Source organism: Lissotriton helveticus, chromosome 3_1 (assembly GCF_964261635.1).
Source record: "Lissotriton helveticus chromosome 3_1, aLisHel1.1, whole genome shotgun sequence".
Taxonomy (NCBI): Eukaryota; Metazoa; Chordata; class Amphibia; order Caudata; family Salamandridae; genus Lissotriton; species Lissotriton helveticus.
Window position 1 is genome coordinate 1,372,166,022 of NC_136061.1, and position 19,657 is coordinate 1,372,185,678.

At 42.9% G+C, this 19,657-nt stretch overlaps 1 long non-coding RNA gene across 1 annotated transcript in view; it reads left to right on the forward strand.

Annotated features, from left to right (window-relative positions):
* The window catches only part of LOC144824979 (uncharacterized), a 470,078-nt gene that overhangs the window by 375,106 nt on the left and 75,315 nt on the right, over window positions 1-19,657 (forward strand). The window contains exon 2 of the long non-coding RNA XR_013609220.1: window positions 3,792-3,830. This is a non-coding gene — a long non-coding RNA (uncharacterized LOC144824979). The remainder of the gene's footprint in view (window positions 1-3,791; window positions 3,831-19,657) is intronic.

Below are 19,657 nucleotides of genomic sequence, written 5' to 3' on the forward strand. Positions count from 1 at the left end.
GTCTCGTCTCTACGTGAGACCGGATCAGACAAATCCTGCACATGCAGACCGGCCTGACTAGACTCTGCCACATTACTTTTTTTTGTAGCTTGAGCCGCATGCCGTACATCAACCCTAGAAACATGCCCTGCTACCCTGCCTTCATATCCTCCAATCACATGGCTCTACATGCTCTGGAGTCCCAACTAAGCTCCATATATTAAGCCAATGTCTCAGACAGCGCCTCGTTACACTCCACATCTAACAGGACCTCAAGCAGGAATCTCCACACTGGTCTCTACACCGCATGTCCCTATCGACTTTAGTGTACAACAAACAGGGGAGAGGTCGGACAAGAATCTAGAAAAATGTGAGACAGTCAAATTTGCTGTACGTCTCATGACTTAGGGAGTGGAAATGCATACAATTTCTGTGAAGGTTGAAGAGAACACAAGGCGTCGGCTAGCCCCAGATTATGCATGACCTCACTCAGAGCTTTAGTCATGTGGGGTTTCGGATACATCCTAGGTGACAATCTGTTAAGGTCCTCATCGATCACACAATTAAAATCATGTAACTAAAATATAGGCACATCTGCATTCTGAATAACCAAGTCATTCATCCTGTAGAAGTGGGGATCATCCACATTTGGAGCACAGGTATTAAGCAGGTACACAGCCTCCCATCCATTGTTCACTGCCCTCAGTATCAGCCTCAGCATAAGTAAGAAAAAACGGTGTACTCTGTGCTACCCAGACCCGCACCCCTGAGTACGTGGAGTAGGAGGCATGGAAGACTTGACCCTCTACTTTTTAGCCAGTCGCTCTGCCCCTGCATCTTCTAAGTGCATCTCCTACAGACAGGTTATGCTGATTTTATGACATTCCGGGAAGGAGAGCACCCTGTACTACCTAGTGTAGGACCCAACCCCACAGACATTACGCGTCAAAAACCGATGATCATCCCCCATACCTGTGATGTAGAAGTGTAAGAAACCCCTCATACCCAACAGCACTGCAACCTCCCAGCATCAGTCAACATCAGAACAATAACAAACAATCCCCTCTTTCCCATGGACAAACACAGTGCAACAATAGGCCTATATATACCCATCCTATACATGTGCCAGGACCAACACATCCTTCCCCACCCCATCTAACAGGGACAAGACCCCATACACATGGCTCCACACTCCACCAAAGGCATCCAATTCCCCTGAGGGGATTTGGGTTTTGCCATGCTGCTGTTATCATAACCTCATGAGGTTCCAATGTGAAACCTCAAGCACCCTTCACACAGAGAGGTTCACAGATGGAAAGAGCTGGGAAAGGCTGCCAGCCCGCTTCACACTCACCCCAGAGGCCAGCAAACAACACAACACACAGACAACAGCAGCCCTGGATCAATCACTCTCCTTGCACATCAAGTAAGTCTTGCATAGAAAGGAAGCATAATCTTAACAGTAGGTTTAATTCTGCATCATCAGATAGCAATGTGTCTGGCACACAGTCTACAACAACACTGTGGGCACCTGATTCCAGGCCTGCCAATGAGAGAGCCAAGTGTTGCCCCTTTGCGTCCTCAGATATTCTCCGCTTGACATCTACATGGTGCCATCTTCCTGGATCATAATTTAAGGCAAATCCGAAGGGTCTGCTCCTGGTGACCCACCTGGGTCAGATGCATTAGGAACCACATGCAGGCCCACCCTCCAATCCAGATCGCACATGCTCCCCGGCTTGAGGGCTGCTGTTTAGTCTTACATATCCAGCAACTCCCAGGCCTCCTCTGTGTGATCAAAGAAGTGCCCTCTCTTGCAAAATGACCTTCAGTTTTGAGGGGTACAAAATCATGTACTTCAGCTGCAGAGAATGTAGATTCAACACACAAATGTTGCTGCGGTGGGCACTGCTCTCCGCATCCTCCACCCTGTGCTCCAGCTCACTGGTGACTGTGGTCAGTTTAGCCTTCTGATGCTTAAGGGTGGTCACAATCAACCATAAAGTCACAATGTTACCCTCAGCAGTGGTTACCTTATCAGTCACCTTTCACATGTCCGCCCTGAGCAGATTAACATGAATAGATGATGCCTAGATAGCAGCCAATAGTTCTGCCCTCGAGGCCTCCATAACGATCCAGGGATACACAAGCTCCCTAGTGAGTGAGATGCTGGGTTGGCTGCCAAGGCGTCCTACATTGGGTGATGGTGTTGTTGGAATGCAAACTCACTGACTTATTCTTCCGCATGTTTCACAGCTCCAGAAGCCACTGCTCAGCTACCTCTAGCGCTCTGCACCTTCCAGGTGGCATGCAACCTCAAGGCACCCAGGCCACTCCAGGACCTTCAAGTTCATGGGCCAGGCCGTGGGACAGCCATGCCTTCTACACCCCAGAGGCCACAGCAAAGAAGGCCACCACACTGCAGTGGGGATCCCCACCACCAGACAACAGCAGCACTTCCACCTGCACTGCCCTCTCAAATGCAGTCCTGTTGGGTGCCCCTGTTCCTGCCACCCATTGACCATATGTGAGCTGATGTCCTCTCACCTTGTTCAGCCAGTTAACTCTGGGTTCCAAGGATCTGTAAGTGCCCAAGAATACCTCACAAATTGCAGCCAGGCCCCTTGAGGCCCCACTCAAGGTAGCTTTGTCCCAGAGGCCAATCCGCAGGTTGTCCACAATTTAAGACAAGACCTCTGGGGGGCCTATGCTCTTTCAGACTTTCACTTCCAAAGGAGCCTCTTCTCTCCCCGGGCTCCTCCAGTTTTGACGCTCCAAGGATTCAGGGCCCTCACCCAGCCCCAGCCGCGGGATTCCCCCAGGCCTCTCCTACACGAGCCCCAACTCTGCACTTAACTCGGGGAGGCAGGGGCCCAACAACCTCCACCCTCCATCCTGAGGTGCCACTTCAACAACACAGTCTGGGGGGCTGCCCTTGTCCTGACCTCGAGCAGCGACCATCAGAGTGGGAGCACCCACGCAGGCTCCAGTTAGTGTGCCCCAGAGACCAGCTCACCTCCCCACAAGGCCCCAGCCACTCCATTCCCAATATGGCTCGGGCCACTCGGCTTCTCTTTCAGGCCGTGAGAGGCCGATGAGCCCCCAAGGCCGGAAAGGGCCCCCTACCAGACCAGCACACAGCCCTGGCCACTATGCAGGGCAATGTTCACGGCTCACCACTCTCCGGGTGCTGCAGGCTGACCCGGCCCTGCCAGGCCTCCGTACCTCGTCCTCCCCAGCAGTGCTCCCAGGACTGCAGTTCCTGGCCCCCGTGCCAATTTAGCAGTTACTGTCTGAGGGGGCATTCCAAAGCACAGCAGGGAATGTTCCCATCCTTGCATGCAGCAGCATGAAACAGGATTTAGGTAGTCGGACCTGGAGCAAGGAAAACTACTTCCTGTAAGCCATCCGGGTAGGCCACACCAATGTAGATCATATTTAAACAGTACTGTATGATGTACATTTTACACTTTTTTCCAATTGGTTACCATTCTTTCAAATGTTTCTTACATTGTTTTATTTTCATATTTTCAACATCATTTTAACATAAGTTTTGTCAGTATAAATTAAATAATTCTATATATTTGATACTATTATTTAACTTATACTTAACACTTTTTAAACATTTTATAAATTTTTGACATATTTTCATGTGTAATAATTTACAAAAAAAATCATACATTTATTCAACTTTTTGAAATTATTTCCCATTCATTTCTATGGGGAGCAAGTCTTTTTTTTGTTTCATGTAGTGCTAATTTTTTTTTACTGCTACCTTCTATTTTGTAATCTATGTGTATCTATTTTCCCAGATCCATGTTGCGGTAAGGTGCCACAGTTCGTCGGAACAGGTAAGTCCTTTTTTAAAGTATTTTTAAGGGGTGTTAGGGTGAGGCGTGTAAGAAGGAGGTTTACATGTTAATTGGAGTGTTGTTTGTGGGAGGTTTTATAGATTTAGGGCCTGATTCTGATGCGGTTAGGAAGGCCTCCTAACAGCATTTGCTCTGTCCAAATCGGATAGGGAACGTGTCTTTTCGACTGACTCAATCGACCAAGTATGATGCGAGTTAGGCATTAGGAATATCCCAATCTGAACCCGACGGCATTCAGAATGACCGAGCCATACGGAGCAGAATCGTACGTCCCCACGGGCCGCGTGTCCGAGCGTCTGTGTACGATGCTGGATTCAGACAGCCTTTCCGAATCGTACCATCCGACTCAAATTGGCAGTCGGAATCAGACTTTGGGGACCCATAGAGGGCCCGCCTACAACCACAGCCTTCCCATTCGGGCCTGAGGGGGTACCCATGGGTCCCCCCTTTTCCAGCCATGCAAAGTGTGGCAGATACCAGGGGGTGCCCGCCACAGGGTGCCCGATTTTCCCCAGCCGCTTCTTTCTTCAATGGGAGCCTATGCATTCGGTCACAACAAAGGCTCCCCTTGAAGTCAATAGGAGTCCAACCAAATCGTGTCTGGAAGCATCTGGATGCATCGTACTCCATCGGCTGGACTCTCCCGATCTGGTTCGGGTGGAAGCCATTCTCAAACCCATTCGGTCGGAAGCTTTCCAAACAGCGTCAGAATCAAAGGAAATCAGTTTTGTTTGGTGAGGTTTGCATTTTTCATGTAAATAATTGATATATTATTTTATTATTTCATTTTTAATTAACATTGGAATTTTATTCAAAGTTTAGACTGATTTTATGAAATATTGCGTTTATTATTTATATAAAAAATTATTTGTCATGCCGATTTTTATTTATTTTATAATTTGTTTTTGGCTATTATTTCTAAGTAATCTACTCCTTTGTTGTTTATGAAGAGTTTGACTTTAAATTGTAGCATGTCATACATTCTTGTGGTTTGTTTGCTAGGTTTAGGTGCAATTTGTCTAACAGATTGTGCCATTCATAGTTGTTAGTAGCTTTGCTCTTTTTGTGATTGCTCTATACATTTCTAGAGTGTAGTTTGGGGTTTGCCTAGTGTGGTTTGTAAGGAATTGTGGCATCCTTCCTCTGCGTTGTTTGCTTTTGCTTCCTACGCCAAAGTGCTGTCAAGAACATTCCACCACGGTATTTGGAATGTAGGCAGGCACCTGGGGCTTAGTTTGTCTTCATTTTGGTGGTAGAAAGTTTTTTTTAGTAAATTGTAGTGGTGAGCTACCACTGTCACTGGGACATATGCTAATGCTAACATTTTGTTTATTCCAATGGCAAATCGGCTATTTGTAAAATTCTCTACACTTAGGGGCCGATTACGATTGCGGAAGGCCCATCACCGCCTGCCATGAGGTGGTGGTTCTTCCACAATCGGACCTCGACTTTCCCCGGCCACATTACGATGGCGGAGGGAATCACGCTCAGACTGCGGCGGACGCAAAGACCCTCCACCACGGAACCGCCACAGGCAATCGTTCTGATTGCCTGGCAAACCCGGAAAGCATACCTAGTATGGTGGCGGTGCCTAACAGGCACCGTCTGCCATATTAGGATGCTTCATCTCTGCCAGCCTTGAATAGCGGTTCACCTGCCATTCAAAGGCGGGCAGAGATTGACTTTGGGGGCCTGTTATGGGCACTTTCCTTCTGCACTTCGTGGGGCACCTATGGCGCCCCGCTACATTTCCCTTCACTATGGCAGGCACCACAAGATGCCTGCCATGTAGTGCAGGAAAATAAAAAAACAGTATTTTTACTATTGCGGCGGGTGCTGCAGCCTGTAGCACACGCTGCAATCGTAAACATGCTCAATGCGACCGCCACTGTGACTGTCGCATTGTAATTCCATGGGCGGGACCGCCGCCATATAGGCGGATGGTCCCAATTCCCGAGACAATGGCGGACAGACTCAAGTCCGTTCGCCATCGTAATCGCCCCCTTGGTACAGATTGTTGGAGGGGTCTCTATATGCTTTAATTGAAATGATAGCTACAGTCTTGTATGGCTGTGTGGGGGTACATTTGTAAAATGGTTGGAATCATGGCTTACTCAGAGTCTATGATTATTATTCATGGGTAGTGGTTATTTGTTTATGTTTAAGTTGGTTTGAGTTTGTAGTCAGTGCTATTTTGTTTATTTGGTAGTAGGGCATATATAAAAGGGATATTTCTGTTTCTGATATTCACTTTGTATGGTGTACATCTGAGTGAATGATTTTGGACACATTTTGAAGGTCCCATCCATCATTCAGGTTTGAGAATAGCTTAGTGCTAATAAGGTTTTTGCTTTAGAGAACATTAGGATTTGTTTATCATTGTTTAGATTGTGATATAAATGGAAAGATTACTCGTTATGTTTCATTGTTAAAAGTTCAGGTATTACTATGTCTTGCCATTTCCTAGGGGCAGGAGGAGTATCACTGGTGGCTTTTTCAGTGTGTGCAATCAAACGTTTGAAAGTTGGTTTAGGTGGTAGTTGGCCTGTGATGTGTGATGGGGCATTAGGTAGTATATCTTGTAGGATTTAGGTTGTGGGTACCTGGGGTTTAGTGTTTGCCTCTCTTATATTCTACAAGAGCTCCCTTAATTCTATTTTTGTTATATTTGGGGGAAGGGTTGTGTTCTCTTACATAAATCACATCATCTTTTGTAGTGGCCCTCCCAAAGCATGCATTCGAATAATATTGGTACTTTTCCAATTTACATTTTCTGTTGGCGCACTTTCTTTGTTGTAGGTGTAGCCCATGTGACTTATTACCTGTGTTCCTTTTTTCAATGGTATATATATATATATATTTAGCTCTCTCTGTCTTTGTATTTGAAAGTAGTGTAATAGTATAAATATATACATTATTTTAAAGTCTGTTCATTTGTTATTGCATTTAAAATTATACAACCACTTCTATTTTTAATTCTTACATGTATGTTCTTTTTAAATGTTTCACATTGTTGGGGTGGCAGGATGTTCTCTTTCTTAGCCTGCAAATTGTGGAACTCTCTGCCTTTGCATATAACATCTGAACTTAGTCTTACCCACTTTAGGAAGTCTCTAAAGACGTGGATTTTCATTTCTGCTTCTGAGTAAGCCCAGTGCATCCACCTTTAAGCTGTTTTGAGATTTGATAGTGCCAAGACACTTCGGTATTCACGCTATTTAGAAATGTGTTACTTACTGTTTTGCAGCTCTTCTGATGGGTGTGTCCTAATATGGTGCAGGTGCTTTCTTTTCTGTTGGATGAAAACAAAGCAGCCACTACATTTTAAATAACTGCAAACAGAACAAAAGCAATGTTACACACCACCATAACTCTTAAACCCTTTCTCCAGTCTGACGTGTTCAGATTGGTGGTTCGTTCCAGTTCTTTCAATAAGAGTATGAAACCTTTGTTTTAGATGACGTGCCTTCTTACCATCTTAATTCATCAAAGATGTCCAATGTGAAAACAATGACCTACAATGACCTGTAAAAACAATGACTTCAAATACCCCTATACTTCACTGACTTCCACTAGAAGTCAAAATGAAATACAAGCAGACTTGAATTACTAACAATGTGCTAGAACAAACCTGAGTATCTACTCTCAAGCATGAAAAAATCTGGTAAAATACCAAGATTCTTAGGCGCTCACAAAATCTTACAATTGAATTCAAGAAATTTAGTACACAGAAAGCAGTACCATCAACCAAATCAGCTGCCTTGTGGAACTCATTGCTAGTTGAACTCAAAATGGCTGAATACCTACTTTCTTTTGGAAAAAAAGAAATCTTTTTTTCTCAAGCAGCATTTCATCTAGGACTATTCTCTTATCCCTTTCAGTATATCTTAAACTGTGATCATATTCCAACCATCTCTTCTCCTGCTCACTCAAATTTACTGACTGATTACTGTCTCCCTTTTTCCCATATTTCTTTGCCGCTGTCAATATCTCAGTCTCAGATTGTGTGCAACCTTTAACTTGTGCTATATAATGTTAAAGTTTATAAACTTCACCTCATTGTATGTACTGATACCCTGCAGTAAAGTGTAATCCACAAAAATGCACAAATAAATAAATTAATAAATAAAATAAATAAATACATGTTTTGCTGAATTCTTATTTAAACACATGGTCTATTCTTCAGACAGTTACACTCTGCAGCTTTTTAATATTTAATTTAAGAAAAATGCCCATTGTGCATTGAAACGATTGCACACTTAAATATGCTGAGTGCCTCCACACTCCCAGATTTCAGCCTTGCAAGTAATAGGTGAGAAATGGTTAAAAAGTAAAAAGCTTTTTGCTTTTTATGAATGTATTACTAAAGAGCTCATTTGTTCAAGATATTTTTTTTTTACTACACTGCTTATTGATTTTGGATTAAGCATTATGGTCGAAAATAAAACAACTTGGCACCAAGCGTAGCAACAGAGCCACACCCTGCAAGAGTAGATCCATATTACTGTAACATCAGTTATGAGGCTCATAGCATAACCAATTACAATAAACCTGGAACATATCAATTGTCTATATTTCTGGAAGTCCAAGGACCCCATATTTTCTGATGCTTATTCAGACATCTCCTCCATTTATAGATCTCTTTTTCCGTGTTGCTGAAGTGGTTCATGCCACGGGCCCAGCCCACTAGGGGAAGCAGCTCCAGCATCCTCAATACATAGCAATATCTAGCTGAGCAATAAAGAATCAAATACCTGTCCATGTCCGTTCACAACAGGAGTTGGCCCAGCCCACCATCAGCTGCAGAGGTGTCACCTTGGGGTCCATTACATTAGGTGTGAGGCCAATGCATGCCAGGGAATCACGTGTACTCTGCCAATATTGTGTACCAACCAGGCATGACCAAATTACGTGATTAAAAACCCCCTTCTGTGTCCTCACTGTGGGTGCGATTCCCCATAATGTTATATGGCCTTGGATCAACTACTCTGTGGACAGTGATTCTGCCACAGTAAAAGGTAATCTGTCCAGTTTTTCAATACGCAGCATTGTATATTTTGCCTGTGTTGTGTTTTAAATTTGCGGTTTTCCCTGCCCATGTTTGCCGTGATTTAGTGTGTTCAATTGTGGGATTTGCAGTCCAACCTCTGTGGTTTGTCCCTCTCATTCCTTGGTGACAATTCTGTTTTCCCTCCAAATTTCACCTTTGCTCTGTGCTAAGACCTGTATGTTAAAACAGTGCACTCCCAGCCACCATTTTGTGTCCACAAGCCATTGAAACCAGCCCCCCTGCCCCCTCCCAAAAACAGGGATTTTTCTACATCAGAGGGTGCTTCTGTGAGCTGTTAAAACTGTGTTTTACTAAGTCCTGTGCACTTCGTTTTTTTAGCCAGCAGGGGGCGTAAAGTTTTATTCAAAAAGTATTGTTAGATTTCAAGTTAGTGAGGCCCTTACCTGCTGAAGTTCACAGTGTGGATTGAGCCTGTCTGTCTCCTAGGAGATTCTGAACAGAAGAAGCAGCTAGCCAGCCCCCATCCCCAGGCCAGCAGACCATTGGCTATTCAGCTACCAGGCAAGTCTGAGCCCTCCTCTCACACCTGCCCAGGCCCCTTAAGGCCTTGCTGGGTGCACCCAAACCATTCTTCTCCCTCTTGTGAGTTGCAGCCTACCTGTGCCCCAGATTGCAGTGAGCAGAGTCCAGGAAGTGGTAAGGAGACAGACGAGTGCTGTCTCTTCCCAAGACAAAAAGTTGTTTAAAAAACTATTTTTACTTTCTGTGTTTACTGTCTATGCCTGTGGTTGTTACCGTTAAAAATTGTAGTTTTAGCCTGCCTGTAATTGCATATTTTATCACCTGTGTTGTATTTTAAATTTGTAGTTTTCCCTGCCCATGATTGCCTCCATTTAGTGTGTTGAATTGTGGGATTTGCAGTCCAACCTCTGTAGTTTGTCCCTCTCATTCCTTGGTGACAATTCTGTTTTCTTTCCAAATTTCTCCTTTGGTCTGTGCTAAGACCTGTATGTTAAAACAGTGCACTCCCAGCCACCATTTTGTGTTCACAAGCCAGTGAAACCAGCCCCCCCGCCTGCCCCCCCCAGCAACAGGGATTTTTCTACATCAGAGGGTGCTTCTGTGAGCTGTTTAAACTGTGTTTTACTAGGGCCTGTGCACTTCGTTTTTTGACCAGTAGGGGGAATAAAGTTTTATTCAAACAGTATTGTTAGATTTCAAGTTAGTGCGGCCCTTACCTGCTGAAGTGCAAAGTGTGGATTGAGCCTGTCTGTCTCCTAGGAGATTCTGAACAGGAGAAGCAGCTTCCAACTCCCTCGCCAGCAAACCTTGTCTGAGGTCGCTGGGACCTTATATGGTCTGCTAGTGGTTGGTACATGTCTACACTGATTGGTGGTTGTATCTGGTGTTTCTATTGGATTAGGGTTAATGTCCTCATTGGTTGGGTATTTGAGGGTTCTGATTGGTTTCTGGGTCTGTGATTCAATCATTGTAGGGTTGGGACTAGGGCTAGGGTTAGGATTTCTATTGGAAGTAGGGACTAGGGCTTCCTATGATATTGGTTGTTGGGAGTAGGGTGTGACTAGGGCCAGGGTTAGACCTTTAATTGGAAGTAGCGATTAGGGCTTCTGATGTGATTGGTTGCTGAACTAGGTGTGGGACTTAGAGTAGGGTTAGGCTTTCTATTGGAAGTAGGGACTAGGGCTACCTGTGCCATTGGTTGCATGGACTTGTTTTGGGAGTGGGACTACTGGTAGGGCTAGAGCCTTTATTGGATGTAGAGATCAGGGTTTTGAACTGATTGGGTGCTTGGACTAGGGCTAAGATTGGCTGTAAGGTCCTGGTCTCCTATTAGTTCCAGATTTTAGGGCTAGTGTTGTGATTGGATAGTGTTAGGGCTAGGGTTCCCATTGGGTGAAGGGGTACCTGATTACTAGGGCTATAAAAGAGGCCAAGCTTAGGGCCTCTCAGCCTAGGCGTCGAGGCTAAGGGCAGAGAGGACAAGGGCAGTTCCCTGTTTGAGCCTGTTAAAGGCAGAGAGGACAAGGGCAGTTTTCTGTTTGAGCCTGTTCGAGACTGGTCGGGACTAGGGCCAGAAATGCTGCCCTTTTTCTCATTTAGCAATACCCAGACCACACCATCCACATCCACAAACAGAGCAACACACTCACACCAAATGTACACCAGGCACAACACTATGCACAGATTAATGTATCAGCCTACACTACAAACCCAACCAAACCACATCTACACACCCTACTATCCCAATACCACACATATCCACCTTCACCTACAAACAGTACACAACTCTATCCTATAGCACTAACCAATATACTCATCACTAACACAACGCCAATCAACACCATACATAACTACATCCCATTCAAACACACTCTCCCTGCTGTAATTACACCTAACAGACCACCTTTTATCACTAACAAAGTATAATCATCCTTCCATCAGTTGTCCAACAAACACCCTTCTATCATAATAACACTAACACACAACACACACACTGCACACCACCACACTTTGTAACTCTTGCAACAAACCAGACTAAGATAAACACTCTCACCTCTACTTCATTCCCTCCTACACACAACATACATTCTACTCATAAACACATCACCACCCCCTCTACGACACATCCTCCTCTCACAAACAATACTACACAACCAAATCCATTGCATGAAACATATACATCAGCACCTTTTTTTACTACTCCTCAAAAGCAAAACTTATCACACACACCAGCACAACAAGATCTTCAAAGCGCAACACCTCATAATACTTACCATCACAAAATACAAACATATACCCACCTTTCAAACCACACAAAGGAACAAACTCCAATGCCAAGCTTTCACTCTTCCACCACACCTAACACAGATACAGCAATACAGCACCTCTCTTCTAACCGCCTCTCATCCATTGGACAATTTAGAACATTACTATATGACCCACATGCTGCACCACCTCCCCTGACTCCTACACCTTCCACCTTAAACACACACAAAAAATATAAGCAACATGCCACACGTCACAACTTTGCTTCCCCATGTCTACTTCACAACAATGTTACACCACAAAAGCAATACAGCACTCTAACTCACTCTCAAACACCATCTCCAACACATACACATGCAGACCCATCAAAATGCCTTCTTAGCACGCTGGATGAGGAACACGATACAGAACAGCTACACGATTGCTATCCTAATACAGCTAATACCAGCACTAAAAACACATCTGCTACAAACCCACACAATACTGATCACTCTTCTACCAAACAAAGTCCTACTATCACCAAAGGCCACTCACTAAACTGTCTATTAATAAATACTCGATCCCTCTCTAAAAACAAGCATCACATCTACAACCTTCTCACCGATGCAACACCAGACGTACTATTCATAACCGAATCTTGGTTGGGAGAAGATATGGCTCCAGTCCTGCATGAAGCCATTCCTCTAGGCTATCAAATAATCACCCAAAATCGTATAGCCAAAAAAGGAGGTGGTCTAGCTGTTGTATTCAGGCAAACAATACATATCACTAACATTGACAACATCTCCATAAAGAATTGTGAGGCTCTTCTAACAAGATACAATCCTACACCGTCTTCCTCCTGTAACTTCCTGCTCCTTTACAGACCCTCACCTAGCAAGGCAACATTCCCAGAGGCACTTCAAGACACAGTTTCAAACCTGATAACAATACACTCCAACCTATGCGTTCAGGGTGACCTTAACATTTGGTTTGATAAACCTAATATGACCCATCCAAAAACTATAATCACCGGCCTAGACGCATTGAACCTGCATCAGATTGTCCACAATCCGACACACACAGCTGGATATATCCTAGATGTCATTTTTGCTAATACTGAACTAGGTACCTTTCAAACTATAACTCCAGTCACATGGTCAGACCCCACTTGCTTGCCTTCCAACATAAACCAAGGCTAAGCGACTCACCTAAAACTACCTTACATTCATCCACCTATCGGCAGTGGAACAAACTCAATTTGGAACACTTGGAAACACAACTAACATCCAGTACAAATCTGGAAAGCATAAATTCTGTTCAAAATCTATATGAGTGGCTACAGGAAGCTTTTGACATCCTGATACCACTCAAAACCACACAACAGAACAAGAAAAAAAGCGCCTTGGAGAAACATAGAAATAAAAGACATAAAACAACAAATTAGAAAGCTGCAACGTACCTGGCTCAAAACAAACGCCAAACAAGACAAACTCCACCTACAGAAAATTAACATATTATACAAGTCTGCTATCAAAAAGCTAAGAAAAGGTACTATTCAGACAGAATTCAAAACGCTAAGGGGCAGATGTATCAACCGTTTTGCGAATCGCAAAGGCCGAAATTCGCAGAATTTCGGCCTTTGCGACTCGCAAATGGTCATTTTGCATTATTTTGAATGTATCAAAAATTCGCAAATTAAGAAATCGCAAAGATTTGCGATTCCTTAATTTGCCATAGCATTTAAGGATTCGCAAATTTTGCGATTCCTTAAATGCTATGTATGAAGCATTTTTCCTTAGCGAATTTTGGTTAAGGAATCGCAAATTACCACCTACTTGTAGTTGATGGTAATTTGCGAAGTCCTCAACAAATGCACAATTTTGCATTTTTTAAGGTGGCATGTGATGCGCACACATGCCCATGGGGCATGTATGTGCGCCATATGCACACATATGTACATTTCAGGGGTGCAGCAGGGTGTCTTCAAGACACCCCTGCACCCTTGAAATAATTCTCAAATTGCAATTAGCAAATTGCGAATTCGCAATTTGAGAATTAGTTCAAAATCATTCCTATGGGCCTCCTGGCCCATAGGAATGCATGGGAAATTATTCTTTATTTGCGAATTCGCAAAATGCGAATTCGCAAATAAGGAAGTGTAAGGAATCGCAAAAAAATAGCGATTTTTTTCATACATTCCAATTTGCGCTTTCTAAATAGCGATTCCCTAAAAATCGCTATTTAGGAATCACAAAATTGAATCTTGATACATCTGCCCCATTATGTGCAAATAAAGAATTCTATAAAATACTCAATGAATTTCGCAAACCAAATTGCCTAGAAGGAACTCATCCTGTTACTCAAGATTTCACAGACAAACTGACAAATCATTACACGGACAAAGCAGACACATTGGAATCGTACTTAAAACAGAAACAAAGCACCAGCACTAACCCTTGTACAAAACAATAATCCAAGAATGCTCTAATCAAGCCTCTCCGTTCCTTCTGATACATCTCACACAATGAATTTATGGACCTGGTCAAAGCAAGCAGGTCTGCCGGCAGCCCTTCTGACCCCTGTCTGCCACAAACTTTCAAGATAATTTATTAACAACCTCTGCTGCCACTCCAGTAAGAAGAATCATCAACGGTTCCTTAACTACTGGAATATTTCCAGAAGAACTCAAAAAGTCATACATATGTCCTTTACTGAAGAAAACAAACTTGGACCCGCTGAACCATGGCAACTACAGACCCATTACAAATGGACCGTTCCTGGGCAAACTGATAGAAAGAGCAGCGTTCGCCCGTCACAATTCATTGAAGAGAATGACATACTTTCCGACTTCCAAATAGGATTCCGTCCGGGAAGAGTCACTGCATCTGCCCTCCTTGCCATCTGGGATGACCTAAAGACTACAGTTGACTGCAACAAGGTTGCTGCGCTACTCCTCTTGGACCTCTCAGCTGCCTATGACACTCTGAAACAAAGACTCTATGAAGCCTGCATAGAGGGAACTGCTTTAGACTGGATAGCGTCCTACTGTCGAAACAGAACTAGTGTCATCCATACCCCACCTTTCTCGTCTAAACCATACTCCACGAAAGCAGGGGTCCCTCAAGGTTCTATCATCTCGCCATGCTTTTCAACATCTACATGAAGTCATTACCAGTACTGATCAATAAATTTCACCCCACGTGCTATAACTATGCAGATGACACGCAAATACTCCTTCAACTGGAACGCCCCAAATACATTGGAAAATCACCAATTTTCAGTTGTCTCAGAGTTGTGGATCAGTGGATGACCTGGAGCCATCTCTAATTGAATGCTTCAAAAACTGAAATACTCACGTGTGGCGATTGGAAACATTACAACCCGCTTGCAGCATGGCCTGATGAACCGGGATCACTGCCTAAAGTATCGAAGGAAGTAAGAAACCTCGGAATGACAATGGACTCCAAGCTGTCGATGAATGCCCAAGTGGATAAACTAACAGGATCAAACTTTGCTACTATAAAAACGCTGCAACAAATTTTCTCTCATTTGGGATTTCCACACAAGGTCCAAGCTACCATCTCCCTTGTTCGACCATGAAAAGACTACAACTCGGCTGCCAGACTACTCTTGCATATCAAACCGCGAGACCACATCTCCCCTGCCTTGAAAGCCCTGCATTGGTTACCGGCTGCCAGAAGATTCACGTTCAAGCTGCTTTGTATCACCCACAAAGCAATACATGGAATGGGACCGCTCTTCATCAGGAATAAAATCACCAAGCACATTCGACAAAGGAACCTCCGCCCTAAAGGAGCATCTCGCCTCAAAATCCCACCATACAAAAAAAAACATGGGTGGCACATTCTTCTCTGTTCAAGCAGCCAAACTATGGAACTCTTTACCCCCCAACATAAGGTCCACTGACAACCACCTTATCTTCAGAAAACTACTCAAGATTTGGCTCTTCCCCACATAAGCACCATACGCAAACATAAATTTACAGCATATCCCTCTGTATGCAAGCATTTTTTTTTCACTATAGATATGTACCTATCTTTGTGTATTACTTTGTATAAACATGTAAAATAATTATGTTGTTGAGAGAAAAAATAATAATAATAAATAAATACAAATCATCTTTGGTCTACATGTACATACTTCCATTGTGCATCTATGTACCTTCCATGTACTTGGATCTGTGTGTCTGTTACTTTTCTCCTGAAAAAGCATATCCAATGCACTACCCTATTTCTCATCATGTGCCTCTATCAATATCTTTAATCTACATACACTTACCTCCTTTATGTATCTATATACTTTCAATGTAATTATGGATCTATACATTTATCACTTTCTTCGAATTTAGCATTTCCAATGCACTACTCTATTTCTCAGCCTATACTTCACTCAATTATCTTCTAGCCCAACCTTCTGACTCATTTCAAGCTTCTTCTGCTACTTCCAATGCACTACCCTATCTCTCATCCTATAGATCTATCATTATATACTCTACACTCACTCTCTCATTTATCCCAAACCCCATACCACTACTATGATTGCCAAAATAACCCTTTCTAGACTCTCTCCTACTCTAACACTCCTTGCATCATCTGACACCTCTTTTACTATACCGATCCCCTAAAACAAACCTTTCTAAACTCTTTCCTCTGAGTCCTCCCCTCCAAAACTCTGTTTTACTCATCCAAAAGCCTCCTCCTATTGCTAAGACATAAAAAAAATAAAAAAATCTTTCACTTTTTTATCCCTCCACTATCCTTTTCAATCGAAATTAACAGACTAACATGTTCACTTCTCAAATTCCATATTAAACTATACTAATATACTACCCAAATAACTGAATAACATATCCCCTACTCAAATTACTTCATTTTTAAAATTTTTACTATACTAATTTCAACAGTAATCCTTTATGGTTTCCGGAGTGGCGTGCTACTCGCAGAAAAGCGATTAAACACCCATCAGGGGTAACAAGTGCTATATGAATGCAAATCTTTCTTCCCCTTTTATCCCTCCGCTATCCTTCCCACTCCAACTAACTGACTAATATCCACCACTGAAATTACTTCATATTTCACCATATTAATTGACCACTAATCCTTTGTAGGCTTCCTGAATAGCGTGCGTCAACAAGCGCTATATAAATACAAGCCTTTGTCCTCCTCTATCCTTCTGCTATCATTCCAAATCCAAATAATTGACTAACCTATCCACCACTTAAAATGTACTTGCATGTTTCACTATACTAATTCAACACTAATCCTCTATGGGTCCCGGAGTAGCGTGCTACTCGCCGAAAAAGCGATTTAACGCCTCGTCAGGGGTAGTAAGCGCTATATAAATGCAATTACAATACAATACAATACAATAGCAGAAGATACAATGTTGCCCAGTAAATAAATCCTAGATGTCAATGTAGTCATACAATTATCAATTTCTCGTAGTCTCTCCGCTGCTTCGCTGTTGGGAGATTTTCCAAATTTCATTATAGACAGCATATTAGAAATGTTTTTGGAGTGGCTTTCTGGGACCTAATAAAATATCCCGTTGGTCCTCATCCTCTGTACATAAGGATAAGTGTTGTTTCACCTGTTGTAGTGTTGAGGTTTTTAGCCAATCGAGGCATAACTTCCCAACACTGTATGATGCCACCATCCCTGGTTGTTCTGTTTGTACATATCGTGGATCTGGCCTGTAGATACTAGACACTTCGGTGGTACCCCTGAATCTTGCCTGACATCTCTGTGTGTCTGTGGGCCAAACCAACCATCCCTTCCAATTGGGGGCTGATCTATTGTATTGTAAAATGTCAACTATTGTAATCCTTTCTTGTGATGTAAAATTACCCTCTGCATGTGATGGGGTTGGAATCCGAGGTGTGTACAAATCCTTATTCTTGGTTATTCCAAGGCAGGAAGTTTTTTTAACAGTTTAATTTAGAAATATCATCTGCTGAGGAAGGGGGCATTCTCCAAATAGTGCTTCTGTTCCCTGGACTTGCCAATCTCTAGAATGCCAGATTGATTTCAAGTCTACAGTGTCTTTCCATAAGTCAAAACCCTTTTCAGATAGTTGGGTAATAAAGGAAGCAGTGTAATTGTTTTTTTTTTAAATTTCTTTATTGTTCAGTTCATAGCATATAGCATTTATAAATTAATCATTTAAATCATAAATGTAGGTCAGCTTATTTTTCTGTGCGGATGTCAGTGCAAACTTATAATAATATGAGATCAGGTCAAAAATGTTAAACCCTGAAACATATGAAAATTTCTGTGCAAATGTTTTCGAACTACTTTTCGGTGGTGTATGGCATGTCCCCCTTGGTGATATGTGAAAACATTCCTAGGGGTACTGGATTTGTGTGGAAAATTATGACCATAATGTTGATAACAAGACATAGTGTTAAAATCTGATGTGTCTTCTAACATTTCATCACTAGAAAATGCAGCAGATTATTCTAAATCAGACAACATATTGTTTACCGTTTCAAAATCCGGTTGGACCAAATATATCATGATCAACCTGGTCCAATACTATACCATCAGGTATAGGAACTGCTGTAATGTTCACTGATGAGAAGTCTCTTTGTTCACGATGTGATGAAATATGCGGTTTCAGGATCAAGTTCACTTTTGATGCTGCAGAGCTTTGGCGCAGATAAGTTCCAATAATAAGTAAGCAAAAAACAGTTACTAAGCCTTTCCAGAAAAGAAAGAACAATATAACGGTGATTATCCAAACTTCTAGCCAAGCTGACACCAGATATGTCTTTTCAAGAAAAATTAAGAAGTCTTTGATTTTTTGTAGACAAGATATTGGGGCCGGCACTGTTTCAGGTTCACTTGGATCCAGTGAAAAGGTATCAAAGTCAATGAAATAGCCAGATGCAGTTCGATCTATTTTAGGTAGCTAAGTTTTGTTGAACTTGTAGATGGCTCTTGTTGAGGCATATTTATGTAGACATCAGTGTTATGTCGAATTGAACTTTGTCTTTCATTATGAATTTGAATCTCTGTTTCAAGAGGAACAAGTTCCATGGCATTGTTGCATAGTCAATCATTCCGCATGGGAGACTCTTCAAATGTGATGAGCCTTTCTGTCTGAACTTCCTGTATAGTAGCGACAGGAGGGCATGAGCTACTCAGGAGCCCACTAGGCCTTCTATTCAGTATTGGCCACATAGTGTGGTTTGATCAGATCAATTGAGACTAATCTCTTCTTTTTTCTGGCAAGAGGCGGCAGAAGTACAGTTCTTGTTCCTTCAATGGCCAGGACAGGTACAGGCTTTCTATATGATGGTCCAAATTCTTTTTTGTCCACTATCTTTTTCCTTACCAGATCCCCGACTTTAGGAATCCAGACAGGTATTGCTGTGACTTACTTGACATCCCGAGTGGTGGTCCGCTTTACGTGCACATTACTCTGTAGTGCCCTGGATTCATTCAGATCCTGAAAAAAAGCCAAACGTTTATTGGTGTCAAAAAGGTTTTCATCCTCCACTGTGTCTTCACAATCGAGATCAGGTGCCCACATTCTCATCCCAAAAAAGGACCTCATAAGGAGTGACGCCCGCTAGGGAACTTCTTGGCATGTTATTCAAGGCCCGCTGTATCCCATATAAATGATTGACCCAACTGCCACCCGAACCTAATACTCTAGCTGCTAATGATTGCTTTAAGTCCGGGTTTTTCCTCTCCACAACTGAATTTCCCTCGGGATCGTACGGAGAGGAGTACTGCAGTGCAACACCCAAACTTCCCATGGGTTCTTTGTAAGCCCTAGAGCTAAACGCGGGGCCAAGGTCAGAATGTAATGTGCCAACCATGATGTACTTGTAAGCCCCATCTGAATGTAAGGGGCCGCAGTGGTCCAAATAGAGTGGTCTGTCCCATATTAGCAATGGTGTCCATGCTGCATGTGTTATGAAGGAGCCCTTCATCTGTTGACAGATGTCACATTTTAAAACATTAGTCTTTGGTCTGCTTTGCTAACCAGTAGCATTGTT